Below are 22,628 nucleotides of genomic sequence, written 5' to 3'. Positions count from 1 at the left end.
TTGGGGTGGCTCGAAATGACGGGGGTATCTTTGTTGCAGGGTGGGAAGAAGATATAAGTGTAGGTAGAGTGAGTTAGGGGAGAGGCAATTAGGCATGTGGTGGGATGGGTTGAGACAAGGTGGGTAGTCGTGGGGTGTTGCAGCTTGGGGCAAGGTGGATAGGAGTGTTGTGGGGCAAGATGTGAGGAAGTGCATAAGTGTGTGGCATGGCAGCTTAGGGTGCCATGGTAGGCATGTTTCGAGGTGAGTTTGGGTAAGGTCATCAGGTATATGGGGCCAGTTTGGGCAAGACAGGTAGGTGTGTGGGGTTACTAGTTGATACCGGTTGGGGATAGGCCTGTGTTGCGGCAGGTCGGGGCTAGGTGGGTAGAGGTGTGGCAGGGTGGGTTGGGGTGAGGCATATAGGTATATGGCAGGGCAAGTTGGGGGCAAGGCGGGTAGGTGTATGGCAGGCCAGGTTGGGGTGAAGCTGGTAAATATGTGGAGGGGCAATTTGGGGCTAGTGGGTAGACATGTGGAGGTGTGAGTTGGTGTGAGTTTAGTAAGTGTGTGGCAGGGTGGGTTGGAACAAAATGAATAGGTATGTGGCAAGGGAGTACAGGTGAAAAGGTTAGGAATGTAGCAGGGCAAATTGCAGTGTATGGATAGGTGTGTCTCAGGCCCTTTTCAGAGGAGGCGGTTAGTGGTGTGGAGGGGAGGGCTGGGGTGAGGTGAATAGTCATTTGCCTGGGCAGGTTCAAAGAGGTGGGTAGGTGTGTGGTTGACCAGGTTGGCCTGAAGGGGATGGCATGTGGCAGGACAAATTGACCGGTTGGGGAGAGGTGAGTAGGCATGTAATGGGGCAGGCTGAGTCACATACGTAAACATGTGACAGGTCAGCTTGCAACGACTGGTGAAGGCATATCATTTTGGGGTGGAGCTGGTAGGTGCACAGTGGAATGGGTGGGTGAGATGTGTAGGCTGTGGGAAGGGTGTAGTTTGTTTGAGTGTGTAATGGGGGAAGGGGGATTGGGGTGGCAGGTAGGTTTGGGGCAAGTCAAGTAGCCATGTAGAGGGCGGTTTGGGTGAAACAGGCATATGGTGGGTTGGTCTGGGGATAGGCATGTGGCAACGCTGGTTAATAGAGACGAGTAGGTGTGTGTTGGGGTGGTTTCTGGAGAAATGATATGCATGTAGCACAGCAGGAGGAGCAAAGTGATTAGGTGGGTGGCAGTGCGGGTTTGGGCAAGGCAGGTAGGTGTGTGGCTGGTTGGATTGGGTCATGTTTTCACGTGGCCATGTGGGTTGAGCAAGACCCATAGGCATATGTCAGGGCAGGCTAAGGCAATGGAACTAATCTCGTTGAGAGGCCAGTTGGGGGAAAGTGGTTAGACATGAGCAGCGTGGGATAAAGGAATATAGTAATAGTTTAAGTAACAGTTTAAGTTCTTCAACTTCTTTTTTTTTGGGGGGGGGGTCAACTAAACCGAAACTGGTCTTCCCTGGTGCCATCATTTTCAAGGAAAATGGAATTAAAGAAAGATGATGGGCTTCCCTGATGGGTCAGATGATAAAGAATCTGCCTACAATGCAAGAGACCTGGGCTCAATCCTTGGGTCAGGAAGATCCCCTGGAGAAAGAAATGGCTACCCACTCCAATATTCTTGCCTGAAGAATTCCATGGACAGAAGAGCCTGGTGGGCTATAGTTCATGGGGTCACACAAAGTTGGACACAACTGAGTGACTTAACACTTTCATTTCTCACTCAGTAGAAACCTGTGTCATATGAACAACAAATTCTCCATTGACATAATTTTACCTTTACTTTTTTGTGTGTGAATTTAAAAAAAAAAAAAAAACAGCACTCCAGAAATTCTACTCTTCTCAAAGAAATGACAATACAAAATTCAAAATACTGAAACATTTATCCTGATATCTGACACAACTGAGTGACTAACACATTTTTCACACATAAAGTTTATAACAACTAAGCTTTTACTGGAATATAATCACTTTACAATGTTGTGTTCATTTCTGTTGCGCAAGGGGAGTCAGTCACATGTATGCATACATCCCTTGCCTCTTGTGCCTTCCTCTCACTGCCCCAGTACACGATCTAGGTCATCACTGAGCACCAAGCTGAGCTCCCTGTGCTATGGCAGCCTCCTGCTAGCTAGCTCTCTTACACATGGCAGTGTACGCCACATGTCAAAGTGACACATGGTAATCACTGCTACTCTCTCAATTCATCCCACTCTCTCCTTCCCCCACTGTGTCCACAGGCCGTTCTCTATGTCTGAATTCCATTCCTGCCCTGCAAACAGTACGGTCAGTACCATTTTTCTAGATTCCATATATGTGTGATAATATACAACATTCATTCCTCTTTTTCTGACTTACTCTGTACTACCAGCTCTAAGTTCATCCACATCACTGCAACTGACTCAATTTCATTCATTTTTATGGATGAGAAATATTCCATTCTATATATGTGCCACATCTTCTTTATCCATTCATCTGTCAATAAACATTTAGATTGCTTACATGTCCTGGCTATTTTAAATAGTGTTCTAATGAACACTGAGGTACATGAATTTTTTTGAGTTAAGGTTTTCTCAGGGTATATGCCTAGTAGTGGGATTGCTGGGTCATATAGTAGTCTATGTTTAATTTCTAAGGAACCTCCATACTGTTCTCCATTTTCTCCACACCCTCTCCAGAATTTATTGATGGTAAAGTTTTTGATGATGGCCATTCTGGGTTGTGTGAGTTGATAGCTCATTGTAGTTTTAATTTGTGTTTCTCTAATAATGAGCAATGTTGAGATCTTTTCATGTGCCTCTTGGCTGTCTGTATGTCTTCTTTGGAGAGATGTATATCCAGGTCTTCGGCCCATTGTTTTTATGGGATCATTTGTTTTTTGAATATTGAGCTCCACAAGCTGTCTTTTTTTTTTTTTTTTTTTTTTGAGATTAATCCTTTGTCTGTTGCTTCATTTGGAAATGTTGTCTCCACTCTGAGGTTGCCTTTTTGTCTTATGGTTTCCTTTACTAAACAAAGGCTTTTAAGTTTAATAAGATCTTATTAGTTCATTTTTGCTTTTATTTCTGTTTTATTATTCTAGGAAGTGGGTCAAAAAAGATCTTTTGTGGTTTATGTCAAAGAGGGTTTTCCCTATATTTTCCTCTAAGAGCTTTATCATGTCCAGCCTTACATTTAGGTCTTTAATCCATTTTAAGCTTACTTTTGTGTATGGTGTTAGGCAGTGTTTTTTTTTTCTTTAGGCAGTGTTTTAATTTCATTCTTTTAAATATGACTGGCCAGATTTCCCAGCACCACTTATTGCTGTTCAGTCGCTCAGTCATGTCTGACTCCGTGAACCCATGAATTGCAGCACGCCAGGCTCCTCTGCCATCCACTATCTCCCAAAAGTTGCTCAAACTTATGTCCATTGAGTCGGTGATGCTATCTAACCATCTCATCCTCTGCCACTCACTTCTCCTTTTACCTTCAATCTTTCCCAGCATCAGGGTCTTTTGCAATGAGTTGACTCTTTGCATCAAATGGCCAAAGAATTGGAGCTTCAGCTTCAGCATCAGTCCTTCCAATGGGTATTCAGGGTAGATTTCCTTTCAGTTCAGTTCAGCCGCTCAGTCATGTCCAACTCCTTGCAACCGCAAAGACTGCAGCATGCCAGGCCTCCCTGTCCATCACCAACTCCCAGAGTTTAGTCAAACTCATGTCCACTGAGTCAGTGATGCCATCCAGCCATCTCATCCTCTGTCTTCCCCTTCTCCTCCCACCTTCAATCTTTCCTAGCATCAGGGTCTTTTCCAATGAGTCAGTTCTTCACATCAGGTGGCCAAAGTATTGGAGTTTCAGCTTCAGTATCAATCAGTCCTGTCAAAGAATATTCAGGACTGATTTCCTTTAGGATTGACTGGTTTCATCTTACAGTTCAGGGACTCTCAAGAGTTTTCTCCAACACAATTCGATGGCATCAGTTCTTCAGTGCTCAGGCTTCTTTATGGTCTCTCACATCTGTATGACTACTGGAGAAACCATAGCTTTGACTTCATAGCTGGTACCTTTCAAAAATTTGTCCATCTCTTCCAGGTTGTACATTTTATTGGCATATATTTTCTTGCAGTAGTTTCTTACATTCTTTTGTATTTCTATAGTGTCAGTTATTATATCTCCTTTTGCATTTCTAACTTTATTTGAGTACTCTTTTTCTTTTTTTTTTTTGAAGAGTCTGGCTAAGGGTTTATCAAATTTTTTTGTGTTCTCAAAGAATCAAACTTTACTGATCTTTGCTATTGTTTTCTTTGTTTCTATTGCATTTATTTTTGCTCTGATTTTTATGATTTCTTTCTTTCTACTGCTTGGGTTTTCTTTGTTCTTCTTTCTGTAGTTGCTTTAAGTGTAAGGTTAGATTATTTATCTGAGATTTTTCTTGCTTCTTGAGGTGGGATTGAATTACTATAAACTTTCATCTTAGAAATGCTTTTACTATGTTCCATAGATTTTAGGTTGTCATTTCCCTTGTCATTTACTTCATGTATTTTTTTATTTCCTCTTTAATTTCTGCAAATCATTTGGTTATTTATTATAGTAGTGCACTGTTTAGCCTCCATGTGTTTGTGTTTCTTACGGTTTCTTTTTTTCCTGTAATTGATTTCTAGTCTCATAGAGTTGTGATATGAAGAGCAGCTTGATACAATTTCAATTTTCTTAAATTTTCCAAGGCTTTATTTGTGCCCAAGATGTGGCCTATCTTGGACTGTTTCATGTGCACTTCAGAAGGAAGTGTATTCTGTTGCTTTTAAGTGGAATAGTCTATGAATATCAGTTAAATCTGTCTATTGTGTCATTTAAAGCTTGTGTTTACTTTTTTTTTTTTCAGTCTGGATCATCTGTCCATTAATGTAAGTGAGGTGATAAAGTACCACACTATTTTTGCATTACTGTCAATTTCTCCTTTCATGGTTGTTAGCATTTGCCACAGGAACATATTGAGGTGCTCCTATGTTGGATGTACAAATATTTATAATTGCTACTTCTTCTTGTTGGATTGACCCATTGATCATCATGTAGTGTCCTTCCTTAACTCATGAAAGTTTTTATTTTAAAGTCTATTTTGTCTGATATGAGTATTCCTACTCCAACTTTCTTCTGATTTCCATTTGTGTGGAATGTCTTTTACCACCTGCTCATAAGTTTCCCTACATCTAAGGTAGGTCTCTTGTAGGTAGCATATACACAGGTCTTGTTATTGTATCCAGTCAGCCAGTCTGTGTCTCTTGGTTGGAGCATTTATTCTATTTACATTTAAGGTAATTATTGATATATATGTTTCTATTGACATTTTCTTAACTGTTTACTGTTTATTTTTGTGGATCTTTTTCTTCTGTTGTATTCCCTGACTAGAGAAGTTCCTTTACCATTTTTTGTAAGGCTGGTTTGGTGGTGCTGAATTTTCTCAGTTTTAATTTGAATGTTGGTGCATTTAATATTGTCCCTGAGGTCACTGACATTGTCTTCAATCTTTTTTGCTTGTCTGTAAAGCTTTTGATTTTTCTGTCAAAAATGTGACAGAATGTGATCCTTGCTGGGTAGAATAGTTTTTGTTGTGGGTTCCATTTCATCTCTTTAAATCTATCCTGCCACTTTCTTCTAGGCTGCAGAGTTTCTGCTGAAAAATCAACTGATAGCCTTATGCAGATTCCCTTGTATGTTATTTTTTGCTTTTCCTTTGCTTTTATTAATATTTTTTTCTTTGTATTTAATTTTTGTTAATTTGATTTATATCTGTCTTGTTTTTCCTAGGATTTATCCTGTATATGACTCTACACTTGGGTCGCTATCTCCTTTCCCATGTTGGGGAAGTTTTCAACTATATTCAAATATTTTCTTAGACATTTTCTCTTTCTCTTCTTCTGGGACCCCTATAATTCGAACATTGGTGCATTTAATATTGTCCCTGAGATCTCTGAGATTTATCTCAATTTTCTTCCTTCTTTTTTTCTTTATTCTGCTCCTTGGCAGTTATTTCCATCATTCTATCTTCCCAGGTGGTGCTAATGGTAAAGAACCCACCTGTCAATGCAGGAGATGTAAGAGATGAGGGTTCAATCCCTGGGTCAGGAAGATCCCCTGGAGGAGGACATGGTAATCCACTCCAGTATTCTTGCCTGGAGAATCCCATGGATAGAGGAGGTTGGTGGGCTACAGTCCACTGGGTCGCAGAGTCGGACATGACTGAAGCGATTTAGCAAGCATCTTCCCTTTCATTTATCCTTTCTTTTGCCTCAGTTACTCTGCTATTGATTCCTTTTAGAGTATTTTTAATTTTAGTTATTGTGTTGCTCATCACTGTTTATTCTTTAGTTCTTCAAGATCCTTGTTAAATGTTTCTTGCATTTTTTCCATTCTATTTTGAGATTTTGGAAAATATCTTTACTATCATTTCTCTAAATTCTTTTTCTGTTAGGTTGCCTATTTCCTCTTCATTTATTTGAACTTGGTTTTTATTTTGTTCCTTCATGTGTTGTATATTTTTTTGTCATCTCAGTTTTTTGGATGGATGAACTTTGTTCCTCTCTTGCTAGTAGTTTGACCTGAGGTTTTTAGCAGTGCTGTTTGTAGGCAGTTGAGTGGAGTTGGGTCTTGGTGTTCAGATGTGGACCTCTGGGATATCTCACTCCAATTAATATTCCCTGGGGCCTGAGTTTCTTTGTTAGTCCAGCGGTTTGAACTCAGCATTCCCACCACAGGAGCTTGGGCCTGACCTCTGGCCATGAACCAAGATCCCATAAGCCACAGGGCATGGCAAATACTAATAACAATAAATGAAAAGAAAAAAAGCTGAGCAGAACAATGATGAAGAATAAAAAGCAAATTTGGAAAAGTAACAGATATATTAGAAAAATAAAAATATATATGAAACAAACACTGAAATTCCAATAGCCATGAACTCAGTAGCAAAGAACAAAAAAAGAAGAAGAAGAAACAGAGAAAACCTTGACTGTGGGTGGCAGGGTTTAGACAGAGGTAGCATTTAGGTGGACTCAGGGTCTAGATTCAGGACCTATGCCACTGAAAAAGGTCCTGGGTGGGGGTGGGAGTGGGGGTGGGCCCAGGCTCAGCCCATATTGAGGGGCTTCAGGAGTGCCCCCTGCCTCCTGGTGGGGAGGATCAGGCTTGGGGTGCCAGGAGGTTCCCCAGGGTGAAGTGGGAAGGGAAAGGGGAACAACAGACAAGTTGATCCTCTAAGCCTCAAGGGACACACACACACACACATTACCCCTAGCCAGCTTGGCTTTTTCTCCTTCCCCTTCCCTCTCCCAGTACCTACATGGATGGAGGAGGCCCCAGAAGGCCTGGAGCCTCAGAAGACTCCCTGGGTGCTGAATGGGGCAAGGAGAAATGCCAAGCACATTCCCCCTGATTCTCCAACCCAGAAGTATCCCTCTTCATTCCCACTGATCCCCCAAAGACAAGCATGCCTCTCTGGGCATGTGAACTTCTCTCCTCCTTTCCCTTAGCCACCCCTCAGGTGTGCAGATCCCCTCTGGCCTCCACATCTTCTCCTGCACTTGCTACCCCCAACTCCCACATCCTGCCTGGTTGACCAGGAGTTCCTCCCAGCTGCCTGATTGTCAGAGGCTCCCCACAAGTGTCTGGTAAGTACCCTAGTTGTGGGAGACACAGACTTGTGTCTTCTCTCTCCACCATCTTGGCTTCACCTCAGCAGTAATGTTTTGAAATATCTTTTCAAGATGGGAAAATTCAATCAAGACCATGACAGGAGGTGTTCACAAGATGGCAGAGGAATAGGACAGGGATACCAATTTCTCCCCCACCAAGTACATCAAAAGATCATCTGCATGTGGAGCAACTTCCACAAAGCAAATTCTGGACTCTGGTGGAGGACCCTAGATACCTGGAAAGACAAACAAATCTCTTTGAAATGAGACAAGACAAAAGATAAAGATGAAAAGAGAGACAAAAGATTTAGAGGTGGAGACCTGTCCAGGGGAGACAGTAAGTGAAAGAGAAGTTCCCACACAATAGGAAACCCTTTTAAAGGTGGGGTCAGTGGGGAGCTTTGGAATCTCAGAGGGCAGCATAAGTGGGAAAAAAAAAGAAATCACCCACAGTGTAGGTGCCAAATGGCAATTACCAGTGGAGAAGGGGCTTACATGCTCTCATCTGCCTACAGTTAGTGGGGGGAGGGGGTGTGTGGTGGGGCTGGGTGTGGAGGCATGGGCTCTATTGTAGGTCCTTAGGGTAAGGACCGGGGTTGAATGCCTGAGGACACTCTGAGGGGACTAACATGACCGAGCAACCCAGACCATGGGAATGCTCTAAGCAAAGAAAAACAAAAGACCTTTCCTGCAGGAAGGCTCTAATGCCACACTGTGACGCCTGGTGCACTCACCAAACAAAGGATCATGCCCTAGTGAATACCAAAGGCTAATAAGCCAGGTGCCATTTTCATGACAGAGAGGTAGATGTATAACGGCAAAGGCAGAAGGCAAGGGGCTGCTGCAATCTCAGCCCCAGAGACGGCATCTCCTGCCAAGCTGTGAGCAGGCTGCTAGTCACTAACCAAGACTTCCTGGGATCCTGAACTGTTCATATCTGCCAAGAGACTCACAGTCTGAGACCAGCTTCCTTGAGAAGATACATAGTGCACCTGGGACTGTTCACTCTTGGCACACCTAGGAACCTGGGCAGCTTGGACCTGGGAAGTACATGCTGTCTTGGCCTGTGGCTACCCAGGTATGGTCCATCCACTGTGAGTAGATGAAGTCATGATGTTACTGTAAGAGGGGACTAAAACCTAGAGGCAGGAAGCTCAACTCAAGACCTTTGGAACATCATAGAACTCCTGACCCTAGGAAACATTAATAGACAACAGCCCACCCAAAAACCTCCATACCTACACTTTGGGTGGACCAAGCTCCACCCAAGAGCCAGCAAGCTCCAGTAAAATACACCCCACACTAATCCTCCAGCAAAACAGGAACACAACCCTGAACACTAAAAGACAGACTGCCCAAAGCCATACCAAACACATAGACACCCCAAAACTCACTATTGGATGCTTCCTTGCTCTTGAGTGAGATGAGATCCAGCTCCATCCACCAAAACACAGACACAAGTTCCCCCAACCAGGAAACCTTGACAAGCCACGGGTCCAATCCCACCCACAGGGAGAAGACTCCACAATTAGGAGGAACTTTGTCACTTTGGCCTGCAGAAAGGAGACTCCAAACACAGCAAACTAAACAAAACGTATAGGCAGAGAAATATCCAGGAGGTGAAGGAACTTGATAAAAATCCATCAAATCAAACAAAAGAGGAGGAAATAGGGAGACTGCCTGAAAAAGAATTCAGAATAATGATAATAAAATTGATCCAAAATCTTGAAAGCAAAATGGAGTTACAGATAAATAGACTAGAGAGGATTAAGAAGATGCAAGAAATGTTTAACAAGGACCTAGAGGAAATAAAGAATAGTTAACCAGTAATGAATAATGTGTTGACTGAGATTAGAAACACTCCGGAGGGAACCAACAGTAGAGTAACTGAGTAAGACAGAAGAAAAGATAAGTGAGCCGGAAGATGGAATGGTGAAATAAATTAAGCAGTGTGGAAAAGGAAAAAAGAATAAAAAGAAATTAGGACAGCCTCAGAGATCTCTGGTACAATGTTAAATGCTCCAACATTCAAATCAAAGGTGTCCAGAAGGAGAAGACAAAAGGAAAGGGAGTGAAAAAATATTTCAGGAGATAATAGTCAAAAACTGTCACTAAAATGTGGAAGGAAATAGCCACCCAAGTCCAAGAAGCCTAGAGACTCCCACACAGGATAAATCCAAGGTGAAACATGCTAGTTCAGTTCAGTTCAGTTCATTCGCTCAGTCATGTCTGACTCTTTGTGACCCCATGGACTGCAGCACACCAGGCCTCCCTGTCCATCACCAACTCCCAGAATTTACTTAAACTCATGTCCATTGAGTCAGTGATGACATCCAACTATCTCATCCTCTGTTGTCCCCTTCTCCTCCCACCTTCAATCTTTCCCAGCATCAGGGTCTTTTCAAATGAGTCAGCTCTTCGCATCAGGTGGCCAAAGTATTGGAGTTTCAACTTCAGCATCAGTCCTTCCGATGAAGATTCAGTACCGATTTCCTTTAGGAAGGACTGAGTGGATCTCCTTGCAGTCCAAGGGACTCTCAAAAGTCTTCTCCAACAGCACAGTTCAAAAGCATCAATTCTTCAGTGCTCAGCTTTCTTTATAGTCCGAATCTCACATCCATATATGACTACTGGAAAAACCATAGTCTTGACTAGATGGACCTTTGCTGGCAAAGTAATGACTCCGCTTTTTAATATGCTGTCTAGGTTTGTCATAACTTTTCTTCCAAGGAGCAAGCATCTTTTAATTTCATGGCTGCAGTCACCATCTGCAGTGATTTTGGAGCCCAGAAAAATAAAGTCTCTCACTGTTTCCACTGTTTCTCCATCTATTTGCCATGAAGTGATGGGACCAGATGCCATGATCTAAGTTTTCTGAACATTGAGCTTTAAGCCAACTTTTTCACTCTCCTCTTTCACTTTCATCAAGAGGCTCTTTATTTCTTCCTCGTTTTCTGCCATAAGGGTGGTGAGATCTGCATAGCTGAGGTTATTGATATTTCTCCCATCAAACTTGAATCCAGCTTGTGTTTCATCCAGCCCAGCATTTGTCATGACCCCAAGACACATATTAACCAAACTAACAAAAATTAAGCACAAAAAGCAAATATTAAAAGCAGCAAGGAAAAAGCAACAAATAACATATAAGGGGATTCCAATAAGGATAACAATTGATCTTTCAACAGAAATTCTGCAGGCCAAAAGGGAATGGCAAGATATACTTAAAGTGATGAAAAGGAAAAACCGACAACCAAGATTACTCTACCCAACATGGATCTCATTCAGACTCAAAGGTGAAATCAAAAGCTTTACAGACAAAGAAAAGCTGAGAGAATTCAGCACCACCAAACCAGATTTTCAACAAACGCTGAAAGATCTTCTCTAAACAGCAAACACAGAAAAGCATTATAAAAATGAACCCAAAACAATATAGTAAATGGTAACTGGGTAGTATTTATCAATACTTACCTTAAATGTAAATGGGCTAAATAAATGTTCCAACCAAAAGACAAAGACTGGCTGAATGGATATATGCTGGCTACAAGAGGCCCACCTCAAGCCTAGGCACATATAGACTGAATGGTAGAAGCTGGAAAAAGATAATCTCATGCAAATAGAGGCCAAAAGAAAGCAGGAGCAGCAATACTCATATCAGATAAAATAGACTTTAAAATAAAGACTGTTATAAAAAGCAAAGGACACTACATAAATGATCAAGGGGTCAATCCAAGAAGATATAACAATTACCTCAATACATGATACATATATATATATATATATATACACACAGATATATATATATATATAGTACCTCAATACATAATACAAATACTAACAACTCTTAAAGGGGAAATTGACAGTAACACAATAATAGTAGGGGACTCTAATACCCCATTCACACCAATGGACAGATCATCCAGACAGAAAATTAACAAGGAAACACAAGCTTTAAATGATACATTAGACCAGCTAGACCTAATTGATATCTACAGGGCATTCCACCACAAAACAATGGATTTCAACTTTTTCTCAAGTGCACATCGAACATTCTCCAGGTTAGATCAACATCCTGGGCCATATATCTAGAGTTGGTAAAGTTTTAAAAATTGAAATCATCCCAAGCATCTTTTCTGATCACAATGCTGTAAGATTAGATATCAACCACGGGGTGGGGGGAGTATAAAAAACAAACATATGGAGGCTAAAAAACATGCTTCTGAATAACCAACAGATCACTGAAGAAATCAAAAAGGAAATCAAAATATGCATAGAACCAAATGATAATGAAAACACGACAACCAAAAACCTATGGGTTCAGTAAAGGCAGTGCTCACGGGGAAGTTCAAAGCAATACAATCCTACCTTAAGAAAAAAGAGAAGCATCAAACAAACAACCTAACTTTACACCTAAACAACTAGAAAAATAAGAACAAAACAACAACAACAACAAAACCAGTTAGTAGAAGGAAAGAAATAGTAAAAAATAGAGCAGAAATAAATGAAAAAGGAATGAGAGACTATAGCAAAGCTCAATAAAAATAAAAGTTAGTTCTTTGAGAAGATAAATAAAATAGACAAGCCAGTAGCCAGACTCATCAAGAAAAAAAGGGAGAAGACTCATAGAAAGGAAAATGGAGAAATCACAACAGACAACACAGAAATACAAATGATCATAAGAGACTGCTATGAACAACTATATGCCAGCAAAATGGACAATTTGGAAGAAAGGGACAAATTCTTAGAAAAGTTTAACCTTCCAAAACTGAACCAGGAAGAAATAGAAAATTTGAATAGACCAATCACAAGCATGGAAATCAAAGCTGTAATCAAAAATTAAAAACAAAAGCCCAGAACCAGATGGCTTCAGAGGTGAATTCTACCAAAAATTTAGAGAAGAGCTAACACCTATCCTTCTCAAACTCTTCCAGAAAATTGCAGAGTAAGGAAAACTCCCAAACTCATTCTATGGGGCCATCATCACACTGATACCAAAACCAGACAAACACAACACACAGAAAGAAAACTACAGGCCAATATCACTGATGAACATAAATGCAAAAATTCTCAACAAAATTGTAGCAAACAGAATCCAACAGCATATTAAAAAGATCACATATCATGACTAAGTCAACTTTATTCCAGGAATGCAAGAATTCTTCAATATTTGCAAATCAATCAATGTTATACACCATATTAACAAATTGAAATAAAGTGTACATGATTATTTTAATAGATTCAGAGAAAGACTTTGACAAACACTCATTTATGATAAAAACTCTCCAGAAAGTAGGCATAGAAGGAGCATACCTCAATATAATAAAAGCCATATGTGACAAACCCACAGCAAACATTATCCTCAATGGCAAAAAATTGAAAGCATTTACTCTAAAATCAGAAATAAGACAAGGATGCCTATTCTCATCACTATTATTCAACATAGTTTTGAAAGTCCTGGCCACAACAATCAGAGAATAAAAAGAAATAAAAGGAATCCAGATTGGAAAAGAAGAAGTAAAACTTTCACTGTTTGCAAATGACATGATCCTCCAAATAAAGACTAAAGATGCCACCAGAAAGCACTAGAGCTAATCAATGAATATGGTAAAGTTGCAGTATATAAAATTAATACCCAGAAATCCCTTGCATTTCTATATGCTAATAATGAAAAATCAGAAAGAGAAATCAAGGAAACGATCCCATTCACCACTGCAACAAAAAGAATAAATACTTAGGAATACATTTACCTAAAGAACCAAAAGACCTGTATATACAAAACTATAAAACACTGATGAAAGAAATCAAAGATGGCACAAATAGATGGATAAATACATCATGTTCTTAGATTGGAAGAATCAATATAGTGAAAATGACTAAACTACCTAATACAATCTATAGATTCAATGCAATCCCTATCAAACTACCAATGGTAATTTTCAAAAAACTAGAACAAATAATTTCACAATTTGTATGGAAACACAAAAGACCCAAAGCAATATTGAGAAAGAAGAATGGAACTGGAGGAATCAACCTTCCTGACTTCAGAATATACTACAAAGCTACAATCATCAAGACTGTATGGTACTGGCACAAAGACAGAAATATAGATCAATGGAACAAAATAGAAAGTTCAGAGATAAATCCATGCACCTATGGACACCTTATCTTTAACAAAGGAGGTAAAAATATACAATGAAGAAAAGACAGTCTCTTCAACAAGTGGTGCTGGGAAAATTGGTCAACTATGTGTAAAAGAATGAAACTATGACACTTCCTAACACCATACACAAAAATAAACTCAAAATGGATTAAAGACCTAAATGTAAGACCAGAAACTATAAAACTCCTGGACAAAAACAGGCAGAACACTCTCTGACATAAATCACAGCAAGATCCTCTATGACCCAGCTCCCAGAATAATGGAAATAAAAACTAAAATAAGCAAATGGGACCTAATTAAACTTAAAATCTGTTTCACAATGAAGGAAATTAATAATCAAAGTGAAAAGACAACCCTCAGAATGGGAGAAAATAATTGCAAATGAAACAACTGATAAAGAATTTATCTCCAAAATATACAAGCAGCTCACGTAGCTCAATACCAGAAAAAGGAACAACACAATCAAAAAATGGGCAAAAGACCTAAACAGACATTTCTCCAAAGAAGACATACAGATGACTAATAAACACATGAAAAGGTGCTCAGCATCACTCATTACTAGAGAAATGCAAATCAAAACCACAATGAGGCATCATCTCACACCAGTCAGAATGGCCCACATCAAAAAGTCTGCAGTGTATAAATACTGAAGAGTGTGTGGAGAAAAGGGAACCCTCTTATATTGTTGGTGGGAATCAAACTGGTACAGCCTCTGTGGAGAACAGTGTGGAGATTCCTTTAAAAAACTGGGAATAGAACTGCCATATGACCCAACAATTCCACTGCTGAGCATACACCTGAGGAAACCAGAACTGAAAGAGACACATGTACCCCTATGTTCATTGAAGCAATATTTACAATATCTAGGATATGGAAGCAACCTGTCCATCAGCAGATGAATAGATAAGGAAGTTGTGGTACACAGACACAATGGAATAATACTCAGCTATAAAATGAAACACATTTGAGTCAGTTCTAATGAGGCGGATGAACCTGGAGCCTATTATACAGAGTGAAGTAAGTCAGAAAGAGAAAGATAAATACTGTATATTAATGCATATATATGGAATTTAGAGAGGCACTACCAATAATCCTACATGCAGGGCAGCAAAGGAGACACAGATGTAAAGAACAGACTTTTAGACTCAGGGGGAGGGTAGGATGATTTGAGAGAATAGCATAGAAACATGCACATTATCATATGTAAAACAGATGACCAGTGCTAGTTTGACACAAGAAGTGCACCCAAAGCCAGCGCTTGGGGACAACCCAGAGAATTAGAGTGGGGAGGGAAATGGGAGAGGGGTTCAGGATGGTGGGGACACATGTATACCTGTGGCAAATTCATGTTGATGTATGGCAAAAACCATCACAATATTGTAAAGTAATTATTCTCCAATTAAAATAAATAAATTTCAAAAATAGATAATGACAGATTGATTCAATTTCATACATCTACAGAATAAATTCTATTAACATTGTTGCTTCATTGAATAATTCATGTTTTTCATGGCTCAATCACTCATTCAGTAAGTATTGGTAGAATGCCAGGCACTGCTTTATTATAAGTCTGTATCTTAAGGATAAAATCATCTAAAAGTGAAAAGAGAAGAAATGAGGTTAAGTCCAAGTTTGGTGTAATTTAATTCACTAATTTGCATGTTTTCAATGATGTATTTACTTGCCTTACCAAAGCATATAAAGCTCTTAGATTAAGATTCAAATACATCAATTTTACATATTTTAAATATTAGCAAAAATAGGAAATTGAAAGAACTTAGAATTTATAAAATGGAACCATGAAGAATAAAACATAAACTCAAAAAAGAAGTGTTAAGTCCCTTTGTAGAAGAATGAGAAAACAAGGTAAGAGAGGGAGGAACAGCAGAAAACCAGCAGCAAAGATCCAGATGATTTCATTTATAGTGTACTATTATAGTAATTTTTTAAAATTTGACTGTATCACAAGAGAATTTTTTACTTTATCTTAATTTTCTTCAAGGTAAGTCTTTTCAACATCTAGTCAGGGTACAGATCAGGGACAGAGGCACATACTTTAAGATGTGCACATTCCTGCTACTCTGAAGGCATGAAAGCCACTTAAAAAACAAAAACAACAAAACACAACACCAAGGAAGACAATACACCTAGAGAATTTTTTTTTTAATTTCTACCTTCACTTTTAAAAAAAAAATTATATTATTAGAGTGAAAACCTTCAAGCTCTGAGTTTTAATTCTTGCCACCCAGTAGTAGGAAGTTAAACGGTAGTTAGAATTAAAAAGACCATCTCAGTTGTGGCTCTTCTGAGTGAGAGCATCAACATATAGTTTTATAGAGGTAGTATGTCAAAGTAATTGATTTTTAATGGACACCTACTGGGATTCTAAGTACAACCCTACTTCACCAGCTTCAGGGGTAAAATTAAGCTGCATATAATTATATATTCAAAATAAACTTATCTATGTTGCTATCCTGTTATCATGATTATCCCTTCTTCTTTTTAGGCATCTCACCTTGCCATGATGTTCAGAACAAAAGCCTCATGGATAATTCTGTATGCTGTGACCTACTCCATTCATGAGTAGTGTTGAATGAGTGTTTTCTCATCCCTACACTGAACAGGTGGCAAAAAATGCTTTCTAAAGTCCTTGTAACTAAACCATCCTTCAAGTACTAGCAGTATGCCAAGGTTGAATTTACTTTGCTGCATTTTGATATGGTTGTCTTGTGGAGTTGGGGGAAAAGTGAGAATCTACTACAAGGAAGTAAATATTCTCTGCTGGTCCTCCAGAGAGAAGATGGGAAACCTCAGAAAAGAAACTCCTATGTTTTTCTGAGCAGCAGTCTCTTGGTTTGAACATCAAAACATTGGATTATATACTGGAAAAGTGAAGAGATGGTCTTCTGACTGGAGGACTAGATGAGAGGTAGACAGGGTGCCACAGACAGAGTTCCTACCATTTGATTCCATTTATATGGCAGTCAAAAACAGGTTAAATTAACATACATTGACAGTGGTCAGTGTACTGTTGATCTTAGAGTGCCTGGGAAGGGGCACAGAGGAGCCCTCTGGGGTTCTGGAAATGTTCTATATCTTGATCTTCTTGAGAGTTTTACAAGTATGAACATATGTAAATACTGATCAAGCTTTAAACATTAAAATTTGTGGGCTTACTAAATGTTACATCTCAATACAAATAAAAAATGTTAAAATTGATGCCAGTAAATTGAAGATGATTAAACTCTACCTTGAAAATCAAGTTATGTAGATATATATGTAACTCTTTCGGTTAGGTAGAGTTTCCCTCTGTAAGCACTAAACCTCTAGAAAAAAGACAGTACAACTTGGCTTGTACATCACAGTTGGGTGATCACAGATCCACCACTGAGGCAGTGATAGAGTCCAGTGCAGTGGAGACTAGTCATTTTGAGAGATTTCCCAGGAATCTAGAAGCTGCAAAATCTACCTGCCTCTCCTCAGAGAACAGTCTCCTTCCACTGCCAACTGAAGAGGATCTGGGTTCACTTTGGTAACAGTGGTTTTCCTTGCAGTCCCTTCAGTATTTTTGTTATCATGATCCAAGATCCTAACCACAGCCTGAAAATCAAGATGTCTGCAGTCTCTCCAGGCAGATATTCTGAACTGCAGATGGAGGTGATTAGAGCACCCACACATTGGGGTCAGTCAAGTAATGGAGATGGCCTCCACTAGTCAACAGAAGAGAACAATACTTGGCCAACTAGCAGCAGGACTAGTGCTTAGCACAGAATTCAGCCAGTACAGACTCTGCAGAAACCATGTGTTGGATGCCCGAGTGGGAGAAACGTCACCTAACGAGGTCAACTCAGTCCCTTTTCTAGGCAAGACTAGTCAGGTGTGCTAATGAAGCTTGCTACTTGCCACAACTTTTAACCACTGGCCTCCAGTTTCATTCTGTTCACGATAAATATCAGCTCCATTTTTCCCATTTTTAAATCATTTTTATAGGTCTGTACCATAACACAGCCTGTACCATACTGAAACTTGGAATTAACAAGCTTCTGTGCGCTCGCCATGTTGCTTGTTTTTCCTATAACAGATGGGACTCTGGCAGAGAGTCTCTCCAAACCAATCAACTCAGCAGGATAGAGTACAGGCCTGATGGCCCCCACTACAGATATATAGACTAGAAGGAGGGGAGGCAATTTCCCCAAGCGTGTGGGAGGGGATGTCAGATTCTGTATGCAGACAGTTGGGGTGGTGGGTGGATATCATAGCTGTCTCTAAAATGATGATGGTGTTGGGAAGGTTTTGGAATCTTCAGACCCCAGAGGCTCTGCCCAAATGCCTTTTTAAGCAATGCACACACCTTCCCTGATCTCAATTCCCAGATGCCCATTTTCTCCCTGTATACTAACCTAGCCAGAGCCAACAAGTGGCTCAATAAGATGGGAATGGGTGGAGAAAATAGAAGGGAGGGAGTTGAAACAAGTGCCACTGGAATGTTCCAGTTGCCTTTTCTCGATTTTGGCTAACATATAGTTCCATAAAGCAGGATTAATAGTTTTCACAAATATGACATGCTAACTTGCTGATTTTCACCAGACTTATTCCAGTCTTGGTGAAACATGGCAAACATATATCAGGCCTCAGATATCTTTTATGGGGATTTTTTTCTTAATAACTTAGTGTTCTCACTCTCTTTATATCCCACCTCCCTGCTCCTTCCTTCCAGGTCTAGGAGGTACCCACTGAGTTACTGGAAGGGAATGAGCAGAGCCTGCAAAGTCCTGGGCTAAATCCGGTGGGCAGAGGAGTTTGGTCATCATATTACTGAATTCAGGCTCACTTTGCTTACTGTACGACAGATCAGTGAGTCAGGAGGTGAGGTGTTGAGGCAATTTTATAAAGAAATAAAGCAAGCCAGCAGACTGAGAAGATGGAAGACTAGTGCCTCCAAAACACCATCTTATGGGATCTGGATGCCAATTTCTTTTATAGAGCAGAGAGGGAGAGGAGGTGAGGAAGTAAAGTAAAAAGGCCATTTATCTTGTAAAACACAAGGTGTGTGGTTAGTTACATCTGACTCTTGCGACCCCATAGACTGTAGCCTGCAAGGCTCCTCTGAATACAAGGTGTGCTTAGTCATGTCCAACTCTCATGACCCCATAGACTGTAACCTGCAAGGCTCCTCTGTCCGTGGGATTCTCCAGGAAAGAATGCTGGAGTAGGTTTCCATTTCCTTCTCCAGGAGATCTTCCTGGCCCAGGAATTGAACCCAGGTCTCCTGCATTGCAGGCAGATTCTTTACCGACTGAGCTATAAAGGAAGCTCTAAAATAGGAGGGGATGTTAACAGCTGGGCAGGGTCAGATTGTTTTCCTATGAGCTGAACAAAATCACTTTAACATTCAGGCAGAGGGGCAGGGTTCCCTGGGGCAGGCCATTATGTATGATTATGAAAACAAAAGCTGTATGTCTCGGGGGACTCAATCAGGGTCTCTGTATCAACCTAGATGGGGAGGGAGATGGCAGGGAGGTTCAAGAGGAAGGGGACATATGTACACCTATGGCTGATTTATGCTAATGCTTGACAGAAAACAACAAAATTCTGTAAAGCAATTATCCTACAATTAAAAAATAAATAAATTTTTTAAAAAAGAGGAAAAAAACAAAGAGAAGCAAAGGTTAAAGTGAAAGAAACAGTCCGACATGGAGTCAGAATTGACTTCCCTGTTACCAAAAGGGTGTCTCAGCAGGGCAGGGGAGAGCCATGCAGACACCATTAGGCCCCACAGGGGAGACAGTTTCAAATAGACCAGGCCTTCAGAAGAGTTAAAATCTCCACCATCTAGCTAAATGAATTGTATTAACTCTTTCTTATTTAGGTGAGATTTAAGTTTCTCCTAAATGTCATGTGACGGGGCTAAACTCCTGAAGTGGCACCACTTTTGTTCTATAATGGGTCAGATAAAGAAGATGCATAAGCACAAAAACAATATAAGAGGCTCCAAAGTTTGTCTGATATCTCAGAGACTCTGTCATTTACTACACTGACTTAAGCAACTAAGTGCTATTCTTGCTGATCAGAAATTAGCCATGGACTATTTGGAGGAAGCACCAGAAAGTATATGATTCTTGCTGCATGGCTAAAACCAAATAGAGTTTCTCCATGTGGACCAACTATCATGGTATTTAAAAATCATCACTGGTTCCAAGTGCAGCATCTGGTAAGACTGATGAGGTATAATCACCCCAAACTCAGCTAACACATAGCTCTGCACAGACTCCAGTTCACCTGAGCAACATAACTGAAGAAAGAAGGGAGGTTATTGGCTTCTTTCTGCTCTGTGCCTCTGGGCTAGGTCTTCTGGCTTCTCCAGGCCAGGGGGAGGTGCAGGAAGGCTAGACTTGTTCAGCTGCTCAGTCATATCTTACTCTTTGCAACCCAATGGACCACAGCATGTCAGGCTTCCCTGTCCTTCGCTGTTTCTCGAAGTTTGCTCAGACTCATGTCCATTGAGTCAGTAATGCCATCCAACCGGTTGTACTCATCCTCTGTTGCCCTTTTCTCCTGCTTTCAGTCTTTCCCAGCATCAGTGTCTTTTCCAATGAGTCTTCTCTTTGCATCAGAAGGCCAAAGTATTGAAGCTCCAGCTGCAGAATCAGTCCTTATAATAAATAGTCAGGATTGATTTCCTTTAGGATTGACTGGTTTGATCACCTTGCTGTCCAAGGGACTCTCCAGAGTCTTCTCCAGCACCTCAGTTCAAAAGCATCAGTTCTTCGGTGCTCAACCTTCTTTATAGTCCAACTCTCACATCCGTACATGAGTACTGGAATAGGCATAGCTTTGGCTATATGGACCTTTGTTGGCAAAGTGATGTCTCTGCTTCTTAATATGCTGTATAGGTTTGTCATAGTTTTCCTTCCAAGAGGTAAGCATCTTAATTTCGTGGTTGCCGTCACTGTCCACAGTGATTTTGGAACCCAAGAAAATAAAATCTGTCACTATTCCCACTTTTTCCCCATCTATTTGTCATGAAGTGATGGGAACAGATGCCATGAACCTTGTTTTTTGAATGTTGAGCTTTAAGCCAACTTTTTCACTCTCCTCTTTCACCCTCATCAAGAGACTCTTCAGTTCCTTTTTTGCTTTCTGACATTAGAATGGTATCATCTGCATATCTGAGGTTGTTGATATTTCTCCCAGCAATCTTGATTCCAGCTTGTGATTCATCTGGCCTGGCATTTCACATGATGTACTCTGAATATAAGTTAAATAAGCAGTGTGACAATATACAGCCTTGACATACTCCTTTCCCAATTTTGAACCAGACCATTGCTACATGTCCAGTTCTGTTGCTTCTTGACCTGCACACAGGTTTCTCAGGAGACAGATAAGGTAGTCTGATATTCCCATATCTTTAGGAATTTTCCACAGTTTATTGTGATCCACACAATCAAAGGCTTTGGCGTAGTCGATGAAGCAGAAGTAGGTGTTTTTCTGGAATTCCTTTGCTTTCACTATGATCCAACATATGTTGGTCATTTGTTCTCTGGTTCCTCTGCCTTTTCGAAATCCAGCTTGTACATCTGCAAGTTCTTGGTTCATGTACTATTGAAACCTAGCTTGAAGGATTTTGAGGACCGTGCTAACATGTGAAGTGAGCATAGTTGTACAGTAATTTGAACATTCCTTATAATTTGAACATTCCTTGGCACTGTTCTTCTTTGGTACTGGAATGAAAACTGACCTTTTCCAGTCCTGTGGCCACTGCTGAGCTTTCCAAATTTTCTGACATATAGAGTGTGCCACTAGCACTTTCACAGCATCATCTTTCAGGATTTGAAATAACTCAGCTGGAATCCCATCACCTCTACCAGCTTTATTTGTAGTAATGCTTCCTAATTTCCATTTGACTACACACTGTAGCATGCCTGACTCTAAGTTAGTGACCACACCATTGTGGCTATCTGGGTCATTAAGACCTTTTTTGTAGTTCTTCTGTGTATTCTTGCCACCAGGTCTGTAGGAAGGCTAGACTAAAGGTAGGTTTCATAGATCTAATTGCACTTGCTAAGCACTTTGGTGTATGACCAGCTCTTACAGTGACTAGTGAAGAGGCCTAACAAAATGAGAAATGGTCACTTTTTACAACTTACCAAAATTCGTTCTTGCAGAGATGCTGGTATATTAATATCTTAAAGGCCTCTTGGTATCGCAGAGGGACCAGGGAACCCAAAGAAGTCCTGTCTCAGGGGTATGCTGAGCAGGGAGTTTTTCAAAGAACAGTCATGTGGGCACATTGTGCCTCAGTCACTCACACATAATTTAGGGGCCCAGACTCTGGCCAGGCAACACTAAGTGAAATTTAATGTCTTCCCAGGATCAATAAAGGACATAAATGGTATGGACCTGACAGAAGCAGAAGATATTAAGAAGAGGTGGCAAGTATACACAGAAGAACTGTACAAAAAAGATCTTCACGACCCAGACAATCACGATGGTGTGATCACTCACCTAGAGCCAGACATCCTGGAATGTGAAGTCAAGTGGGCCTTAGGAAGCATCATTACAAATAAAGCTAGTGGAGGTGATGGAATTCCAGTTGAGCTATTTCAAATCCTGAAAGATGATGCTGTGAAAGTGCTGCACTCAATATGCCAGCAAATTTGGAAAACTCAGCAGTGGCCACAGGACTGGAAAAGGTCAGATTTCATTACAATCCCTAAGAAAGGCCATGCCAGAGAACGTTCAAACTACCGCACAATTGCACTCTTCTCACACACTAGTGAAG

The sequence above is a fragment of the Cervus elaphus genome, chromosome 20, assembly GCF_910594005.1.
Source record: "Cervus elaphus chromosome 20, mCerEla1.1, whole genome shotgun sequence".
In the NCBI taxonomy this organism is placed as follows: Eukaryota; Metazoa; Chordata; class Mammalia; order Artiodactyla; family Cervidae; genus Cervus; species Cervus elaphus.
Note: the sequence above shows the minus strand (reverse complement) of the source record.